Here is a 10,831-nt window from a genome sequence, read left to right as displayed (position 1 = left end):
AAGTTTTTTACTATCCACACTTCAATTTATCCTTGTGAACCTTTGGCCTTTTGATTGACCTCAAACGGACCCCGAATAGGCCAAAAAATGGTCACGTAGTGCGTTTTTGTTACCTTTCTACATCCATCCACACATCTGGCACTCAAATTTTCCCAATAATGCATCCCGCAATCACGTGAAGTGGCCCCCAAATATAGTTCTCATGATGACCTTTTTGCATAATTCATCACAAGAAAACACTCCATTGTGTCCTCTTTTATCCATGTGCAAGTCTTGATCCCATTCGACCTCTTGATGCCACTGGATGTAATATGACGCACCTGCTTACCTCATGGTGTGACCCTGCTGATAGCTTCCTTGAGAAGTTTTACACTCCACCAACTCCTCATTATTATTGAAAAAAAAACTGATATTGGTGATAATGAAAATGGATTGACTATGTACACACCATCCTACCTGTACACATGTGGGCCCCATGTAACCACCTGGCTGTGGAAAATGGGCAATCCTTTATTCGATGCACCATGCATGTGTATGTACATATGCGCAATCACTTCTTCCAAAAAACTCCTAACATAATTTGCCCATCCCCTAGCCTGCTAGATCATTCATGATCAGCAGTAGCAAAAAGAAATATGAGACTTGCCGCGTCACAGGTCTCCTCATCCCTTACAGACATTACTTGTTCCGCAGATAGCTCATCTTGCTCCACCATCATTAATCTAGCATGATATAATTCAAGATGCAATCCATTTACCCTTGAATTATGTAGAATCCCATCCAGGTTAGCCAATTGATATTTACTATTCAAAAAACACTCAACTACCTTGAAAGGGCCTTCCCACTTAACTTGAAACTTCTTTTGGAATTTCTTGTTCAGCTTACTGTTGTATGCAAAACCAAGTCATGTTTCTTGATACCCTTACTTTTTACCTTTTCATTTATCTTTGCTAAAGCCTTATCTTGCATTTGTCCATAATGTTCCAATGCGCTCATTTTATCCAACTGAGCCTCTTGTAATTGTAAAAGACTCTCTTTGAATGCATCACTAGTCTGCCCATGCAACTTCTCTAACATCTTGACCACAAGCAACTCTACTTCCACAAGCAATAGTGCTTCCTTTCCATATACCAAATGAAATGGAGTAAAGCATGTACTTCTCTTCACCGAAGTACGGTAAGCCCATAATGCACTAGGCAATTCCAAGTCCCAATTCTTTCCTTGGTTCTCAGTCACTTTCAAAAGAATTTGTACCAACTCACCATTGAATCTTTCATTTAAGCCATTACATTGTGGATGATAAGGAGTGGCATAGTGGTGCCTAATCTTCATCTTTCCGCATAAAAAGTTTAATAGTTTAGCTTTAAATCCTGATCCCTTATCCGAAAGTAGCTCCAGTGGCACCCTAGACTTGCAACATATTTCATCTTACACAAATTTTGCCACATCCTTTGCAGTGATTTTTTTTACTGCTGTAGCCTCTGCCCACCTAGAGAGATAGTCCACTGCAGTCAAAATATAGCTTTTTCCCCTGCTTGTGATAGGTAATGGGCCTATTGCATCAATCCCCCACTTTTCAAACACATTAAACGCCATAATGGTTTTTTGTATCTTTGGCTTGAACACTCTCTTCCCAAATGCTTGACATCTATTGCAAGACAAACACCAATGGTGAACATCCTTGTGCAAACTAGGCCATACATACCCCTCTTGCAAGATCGTTTGCAAGGTGATCTTTAGAGCAAAATATCCGCCACATGTGCCTTCATGATTCTCTTCCAACACTCTATAAAGCTCCTCCCGCCAGGGTACATGTCTCAATATGAGATCAACCACTTTCATGTACAAGACATCACCAATTAATTTGTACTTGGATGCTCTATGCACAAAACCATACTTCTTAGACTTTTGAATGTCCTTCGGAATGATTCATGTTAGCAAAAACTTCTCTTCTTGAGCCAAACTTTCCCAGCCATGATAAAGAGGTAAATTAGTCCTTAACACAAATAGCTCCACAATCATGCTTTGAGCTGCTTCATGTGCCTCTCCATTTAGAGCACGTTCAATGTGTCTGATGCTCCATGCTTCGAAATTTTTTAACAAGCCTTTAATTCTGAATCACATTTCCTTCAATGAGGTGTTCTTGCTCTTCCACACACCCAACACTTGCTTCACAACTAACAAGGCATCACCTTTTATGCTCAACCTTCTAATCCCACGCTTCAAACAAATGTGTAATCCAGCTTCCAAAGTAGCATATTTAGCCTCATTGTTACTATGAGCATCCAATTTGAATCCTCTCTTGCATACTAGCTTCCCCTCTGGATCGTAAGTGCTATACCCCTGAAGCCGCATCATGGCTCTTTCTGTATGAGCCATCAAAGAACAACACATGTGCATTGCTGATCTGTGGCACTTCTTCAACTACCCTTCTCACCACCTCTTCCTTAACAAGAAGGGGATTCTCCTTGTAAGTCAACAAATCACCTAGGGTAGTTCTTGTACTGTCCTCCATTAAAAAAGAGAACTCAAACTCTTGCAAATCAATTACCGATTTATGACCACATTTGACATGTTAGTGCCATTAATTAAATTTGGCAAAAAGTTGTAACTCATTAAGAAAACAAAAGGTCGTGGTAGAAAGTAATGAAGAAATCATCTATTGGCAAATATTACACTGGCCATCACTAGCTCTACTTCCAACAATTTTCTTTCTGCTACCAACTTCACTCGGCTTGCACAATACACTGGCCTCATATAATGGTTGTCATTCTCCTTTTGCAATAGCATGGCTCCAATGGCATCATCCCCTAGTGATGGATTTACATAAAACACTTTCTCCCAATCAGGAGCCTGCATGGTTGACAGCCCCCCTAACACCTCTTGAAACACTTCTTCACACTTGTCATCCCATTGCAATGGATCATGCTTTGACACTTTTTGTAATGGATAAAGGAGATGTGGAGACAATGGAATAAATCGTGCCATGTACTTCACTTTGTGTATAAAGGTTGCCAATTGCTTTGTACTCTTAGGTGATGGAAGAAGAATAGTAGACTTAACCTTGTCTAGGTCAGCCTTGATGCCATTTTCTGACACCACATGGCCCAATAACTTCACCCTTGGCTGTTCTAGATGACATTTCTTTGGATTTAGATATCCTCCACATTCATCATATCGAGCCAATACCATCTGTCACTTCTCATGGTGTTCAACCCTACTGCTGTAGACACAAAAGTCGTCAATAAAATCTTTTAACACAACTACCAATGAATGGTGACAATACTCGATTTTCTCTCTCTTGATAGAAGGATAGTCCATTTGACAACACAAATGGCAATACTGTGTAGCAATAACAACCCCATGGCATAATGAAAGTTGTCTTTGTTCGGTCTTTAAGAGCAATTTTCAATTGAAAATAGCCTAAGAAACCATGACACACACCGTACCTCTCATAACGTGCCACTGAATCCAAGATCTAATCGATGAAATGGACAAGGATATGGGGTTCTTCTTAGTGGCTGCATTTAAGGGTTTAAAATATACACAAATCCTCCACTTTCCATTCTTCTTTGGGCTGACCACTACTCAACTCACCCATTCAGTGGTCTCCACTGGGACTATGAACCTTGCCTGCAATAACTTGTCCACCTCTTCCCGTAAGCCTTCCATTTGCTCTTGACCCATCCTTCTTAGCCTTTGCCGCACTGCTTAGCACCTTCCTTCAGCTCTATATGCATCTCTTCTCCTTTGAACCCTCTAATCTCTTCATATGAAGTAATGAACTGCTAGCAGTGGCTAACACATGCTACACCGAATATGCATCAAGCGGGAGATATCTATGGATACCACAATATTTCCCACACACTTTGTAAAGTCTTGGGATCACTTGGAGTTCTAAAGTTGTATATGGTAGTTTGAGGGCTCAAGCTTAAACCCATAGTAGAAGGGATTGTGGGGAAATCCCTTAAAAGGAAGCCTTTGTGCAAGGAGGCTTCATTCTTGAGTATCCACTCTTGAGGATCCACTTTTGAGAGCTCCCTCTCTCTAGAGTGTTCACTCTTTGGACTAGCCTTGACCTTAATGTCTATGCTTGAGAGGCTAGTGCTAACCATTGTAATTAGTGTAAACTCTTCTTGATTAATCTAATTCTTATTTTCTCATTAGTCTCTTCTTCTCTACATTTCATATTGTCATGAAGTAGTATTACACTTTCATTATTCTAGATTTGAGAGATGTATGTACTTCTTGCTAGTAACCACTCTTATCTCTCTACGAGCAATTGATTTGTGATATTTAGCATCATAAATTAGGGTGATTAAGTTGGGTCTTGATCTTCTAATTTGTGTGCGTGCCCTATTCTTTGCTTGTGTGTGTAGATAGGATTTATGGAGCTCTAGCACCCATTCACCTCGTGTGTGTAAGCTATTGATGAAGTTCCTTAATTGACGTGTGGTAATTAGTGTGTGCTTATCATTAGTGTGTTTGGAGTTTCTAGTCTATGGAAAGTCGGACTTCGGTGGGCTTGATGTGTGTAGGAGATTAATTGATTAGTGATTAGAGTAGGTTTAGAGTTAGTCTTGACATGGCTAATCTCTACTTGCAATGGAGAGGTGATCTCTTGAATCCTCTATTCCATTCATCTTAGGCTCGTGCTTCCACGCCCTAGCCGGGTTGTTGGATCCACGGATTTGATAATTTTGTGTAGGTTGTGATTAGGTCGTGCTACAACGCCTCCCTACATGAACAAATCAGGAAACTAGCCAGCATGTGCAAATATATCTCCTTCTCCATAGCTAAGAGGTCTCCACTGATCATTTGTGTCATCAATTCTTGCTTCTTTGACAATTAAACCTTGGTTTGCATCAGCCCTCCAATCACCTCATAAGGCCCTTCACTTTCATCTTCAATATCATTTGCAAATGCAACTAAACCAGACTCATGAATTTCTTTGTCCATCAGAAGAAATGCAACATCAACATCCTCATCACTGTTGGTAGTACTATAACTGTCCTCGTCAGACACTGTGGAATAGTCTTCATCACTAAACTCATCCTCATCTTCATAAAGTTCCTCCAATAGTTTCCTTGTGTCCATATTATATAGCTTCTTGGCACCCGTCTTTCCATAGAGGCTAATCGTACCACATCTCCAATCTTGAACAGCTCCCACTGCATGTTACCATGGTCTACCCAATATAATAGGATATGATCCCAACCCCATTGGCATCACATGAAAATCAACCACCACCTTTGCATCATATACCTCCACTTCTAAGCTCTTTACAATACCCAAACATTTTACTTTTTGATGGTTTGCCAATCTAATCCGGAATCCTGACACCCCAGTCACTGTAAGACCCATCTTCTCAACGCATGAGTGTGTTAAGACACATATTTGGGCTCCACCATCAACATAACCTTGTCCCATATTTTTTCTTCTGTGCCACACATCTACTATTGGAAAAATTTCAAGTAGCTCATCCATCACCAACGCCTTCACTGAACCTCTCTCTGGTTCTTTCTCCATTGGGTTAACCATCCTCTTCCACTGTCACTTTAGCTTAGGCACCATCTCTATAAGCTGCCCAAAGGTAACATCCGCTTTCTTGCTTGTTAGATCCTCCTTCAAGTCATAGATTAATTGCCCATCTCCTAGTGGAAAATCTGAAACATGAAACTTGCGACGAGCCCTTATTTTCCTCTTGGCCCTTACATCCTCGTCTCATGGCTATTTCCCTTCTTCTTAATAGGACCTGTACCATTTCTTCTTTCCTTATCCTGTGTGGTCCTCTTCCCAATAGGCATCACCTAATGTATCCTCTAGCTTTGCTGCCTTCTCCAAGGTGACCACACTTATCACTTTTGTCTTTCCCTTTTCCTCTTGGGTTAATCCAGTGGTTCCTTTTTCTCCCTTAATTTCAATTCCATAATCATTTGAACTAGTTAGCAATTGTCTTGGCAATGGATACATATCTCCCCCCATCCTTGGTGGCTTATCACATTGTGGGATGATGTGGCCCAACTCTTCGCAATTATAACACGTGGGCATCTACCTCTAGACCCTACCATTGCTTTGTCCAACACCATTCCTGGGTTTTTCTTCACCTCCTGGATGATTTGAAAACTTCACACAACCTTGATTATTTCCCACATTACCTAGCATGTTTAGACTGAGATTCTTCATTAAATCTACTACTTGCCTCATGTCTTGCCTTAGCCCATCATCTTGCACTTCTGTAGTGACCACTACTGGCATAACCTGAGGAGTAACAGAAACTTACTGATTCATGATGAACCCCTGGCATGCGACCTTGCAAAGAATCCATAGGTTGAAACTCAGGCCTTGTGGACAAAGACTCTACTTGTAGCTGACTCATTCTTCTCAGCTTCAACTCTTTGTTTCTCTCTACATCTAGTGCATCTTCATATGTACTAGGCTTCTTTAGCTCCACTCTCCAACGTATATTCTCCCAACAAAGACCATCCAAGGATCTTTCCTTCTTCATCATGTCAGGTGGGGGTACGTGTGGTGCTAACGCCTTGCAAATCCGCTCCCATTCCATTGAAAACTTACGTATGTACTCATCTACTAGCTCACCTTCCCTTTGCACCAAACCTTGTACTTCTTGCCACACTTTGTTAGGATCTTCTGTCTTCACAAACCCACTTCCAATCCATGCCTTAGATCGTCCCAACTTAATTTCACAGGTGGATCAGCAACACCCAACTCCTCTTCAAATGCTTTGGACCAAACTCGTGCATCATCTCTTCAAACAAATCTAGAGAAGACGTAACATCTGTGCCAAATCATGAATCTGGTTTCTTGCAGGCAACCTCCATCTTTTCCAAAAGTCTTCCACATCTTCATCACTTCTTCCATGAAATTCCGGATAAGAGAAAACCATGGCTACCCAAGTTTCAATGCTTTGAGAACCCCCTCTAACATTGGTACAAGAACCCAAAACTTTTTACTGACTCAATCCGCAGAAACTTCAATGGAGCTCAAGCTTTAGAAAAGGATGAACACATGCACATCAAATGATCATAGTTAATCATTGGAATTACAACAGGCAAAGGGGATTCCAGTGTCTCTTTTAATCTTCTTGGCCCAAACATAAAGACTATGCATTGTTGGTAAAAATTCTTCATGTCCACATGAACATTTATCTGGATTCTTTGTGAAAAATGAAAAGGAGACCACCTGGCTCTGGAAAATGGGAAATCCTTTATTTGATGTACCATGCATGTGTATGTACATATGCACAATCACTTCTTCCAAAAAACTCCTAACACCGTCAACCTCGTCCAGGAGGAGGAGGAAATCAAAGACCTCAAGTTAACAAAGCTCAAGGGGCTAGAGGTGAAGGAAGTCAGGCAAATACGTATGTTCATATTGCAATTGAACATCACGGAGTGAATGAACAATTTTCAGTAATTCAAATCCTAGCGGATTATCAAGGTAACCATTTTACCTTATTGATTGATTTGGGAAGTACACATTCTTTTATATCTCCTAAGTGCATCAGAAATCTCATTTTGCCTGAACACCCTGATACGGACCTTATGGTGGAATTAGATGCGAGTAGGAAGGTTAGATCTTCTACTTCAGTGGGTAGCTTGAATATTGTTTTGGATGGTTACAATACTTCTGCAAACTTCAGAGTCTTACCCACAGGAGTCTATGATGGAATCCTGGGATCATTGTCTTAAGCGCAATGATGCTCACATACATTGTAAAGATGCTTCATTGATCTTCAAAAATGACCAAAACTCCAGGGTTATAGTTTCAAGGAGATGGAGAAAGCCTAAACTCAAACTAGTGAACTTTACCATACTTATGAAGAGTAAGGAGAAGAAGTTAGATTCACCTAAACCTGAATGGATAGCCAAATTTGATGATTTATTTCTTGAAGAACTTTCACAATTACCATCCAAGCATGATGTTGATCACGCAATAGAGCTTACTCTAGGAGCTCAACCTATTGCCCATAGACCATACAAAATGTCGGTACTTGAATCTGCAAAACTCAAGGAGCAACTAACTCAACTTTTTGAACAAGGCTTCATTCGACCCAATGTTTCTCCATGGAATATCCGTGTTCTCTTTAATCAAAAGAAGGATGGTACTCTACGTCTTTGTATTGATTATCGTGGGTTGAACTAGGTAACAATTTAGAATAAGTATGCAATACCAAGGATTGATGAGTTGCTTAACTGATTACACGGACCATCTATCTTCACAAAAAATGATCTTAAGTCAAGGTATTACCAAAATTGAATCAAGGAGGAGGACATACCATAGACAATATTTAATATTTGTTATGGAGATTATGAATTTATAGTTATGCCTTTTGGACTTACCATGCTCCTGCAACTTTTAATCGTCTCATGACCGATGTGTTTTGAGAGCATCTTGATGATTTTGTTCTTGTCTTCTTTGATGATATCTTGATTTACTCAAGAAACAAAGAAGAACACAAACAACATGTGCGATGAGTACTTGAACTTCTTTGTCAAAATCAACTTTATGCTAAACGTAGAAAATGCATTTTCTTCACTGAGAAGGTGGAATATTTGGGATTTATTGTATTCAAGGATGGTGTTTCTATTGATCCAAGTAAGATCAAAGATGTTATATCTTGGCCTACACTGAAATCAATATGAGAAGTACATGACTTTCTTGGTTTAACATGATGGTATTGGACATTTATTCAAGGCTACACTAAGATTTCATCTCCATTGACTAATACACTTGAGAAGGCTCAAGTGTTTACTTGGAATGAATGTGCTCAAGCTATTTTTGAGAAACTCAAAGAAGCTTTCATGAATGCTCCAATACTACAGCTTCCAGACTTCTCAAAGACATTCATTGTGCTCACTGATGCAAGTGGACAAGCAATCGATGGTGTTCTATCTCAAGAAAGAAAACTAGTAGCTTATGAATCTCGTAAGTTACGTATACATGAGTTAAATTATCCTACACATGACTTGGAATTATTGGTCGTTGTGCATGCTCTTAAAGTATGGCAACATATCTTCTTGGAAGGAGATTTGAACTACATACCAACCATAAAAGCCTGAAGTGGATCTATACCCAACCTGACCTTAATATGCGGCAATGAAGATGGATGGAGTTGCTATGCGAATATGATTTTAGAATCGAATATAAACCTAGGAAGGAAAATCTTGTGACCAATGCCTTAAGCAAGAAGAGTATTGTAGCGGCTGTCACAACCTCTACTACCTCTTTAATTGACCTTATTCAAAAATGTATGTCTCACGACTCATATTACATAAAAATCCAGTACTTGATGAACTTAAATAATTGCACGAAGAAGCAAGAGAGACAAATCAAAGGCTTCCACGTTGAAGGCGACGACCTTTACTTTAGTAACCATCTTTGTATCCCAAATCAAGGTGGAATCAAACTTCAGATATTATAGGAAGCTCATGATATATCTATAGCGGGACACCTAGGATACATTAAGACTTACTCTACTGTAAGGAAGAGTTTCTTTTGGCCAGGATTAAAGCATGATGTGTTGAACTATGCAACAAGATGTTTAACATGTCAACGTATTAAAGATGAACTATTTTGATGCCCCGGTAAGCTTCAACCTATTGATGCACCGCAGATGAAGTGGGAATGCATATCCATGGATTTTATTACAGGACTTCGTACATCTCTGGGATATGACTCTATTTTTGTCGTCGTTGATATGATTACAAAAATGACCCATTTATTCCCAGTCAAGACAACATTTACAGCTAAGGATATAGCTCAAGTCTTCGTGAAAGGTGTTTTCATGTATCATCATGGTTTACCTCGTCAGATAATTTTTGATCGTGATGCGAAGTTCACCTCAAATTTTTGGAAAGCCTTATTCTCAGCTATAGGAACCCAGTTGGCCTTTAGTACTGCTTTCACCCTCAAACTGATGAGGTAGACAGAAAGAACCAATCAAATCTTTGAAGACATATTAAGAGCTTATTGTATGCATGAGTAGAGTAAATGGATTAGATATTTGTATTTGGTTGAATTTGTGTATAATACTCATTCCAAGCTCAATTGGGATGTCTCCTTTTCAAGCATTGTATGGACAAGAGTGTCTTACTCCACTCAAATGGATGGACCCTCTCATACGAGTTCAATCATCCAAAGAAATGTTGGATGAAATGCAACTCCAAACCGATCTTATACCACAGGATATTAAAACTGCTCAAGATAGGCAAAAGAGTTATGCTGACCCTAAACGATCTATATAACTTTTTGAAGAGAGCGATATGGTATTTTTGAGAACGAAACCCAAAGATAGCTCGTTATCAATGGGAAAGTGTAAGAAGCTCAATGCCAGATATTGTGGATCTTTTGTAATCACAGAGAGGATTAATGATCAAGCTTACAGACTCTTGTTACCGTCGCCACACATAAAATTACGTGATAGTTTTTTACGTCAGCTTGCTCAAGAAGTATGTACCTAATCCACAACACATTCTTGATGATTCTCTATTATCTACCTCTACCGATGCAAGTTTTGAAGTATATCCCGAAGTGATACTTCAAAGTAGAACTAAGCCTCTACGTAATCGAACCATTATTGAACACCTTGTTAAATGGTCAACATATCCTTAGGAAGATGCCACTTGGAAACGTGATGATGTTATGAGACTAAATTACCCAGATTTCATGGTGAGGTGAGGACACCTTGAATTTTTCAAGTGTGGGAGGATGTAAGATCCCCAATTTTTGGGTCTCTTTTAAAAATAAGAAAATTTTCTCTTTTAATATCTATTTTTGTCAAATTTTGATTTAAGATGCTTGATTGACA

Source organism: Adiantum capillus-veneris, chromosome 10, assembly GCF_014529385.1.
Source record: "Adiantum capillus-veneris isolate H3 chromosome 10, ASM1452938v2, whole genome shotgun sequence".
NCBI lineage: Eukaryota > Viridiplantae > Streptophyta > Polypodiopsida > Polypodiales > Pteridaceae > Adiantum > Adiantum capillus-veneris.
Note: the sequence above shows the minus strand (reverse complement) of the source record.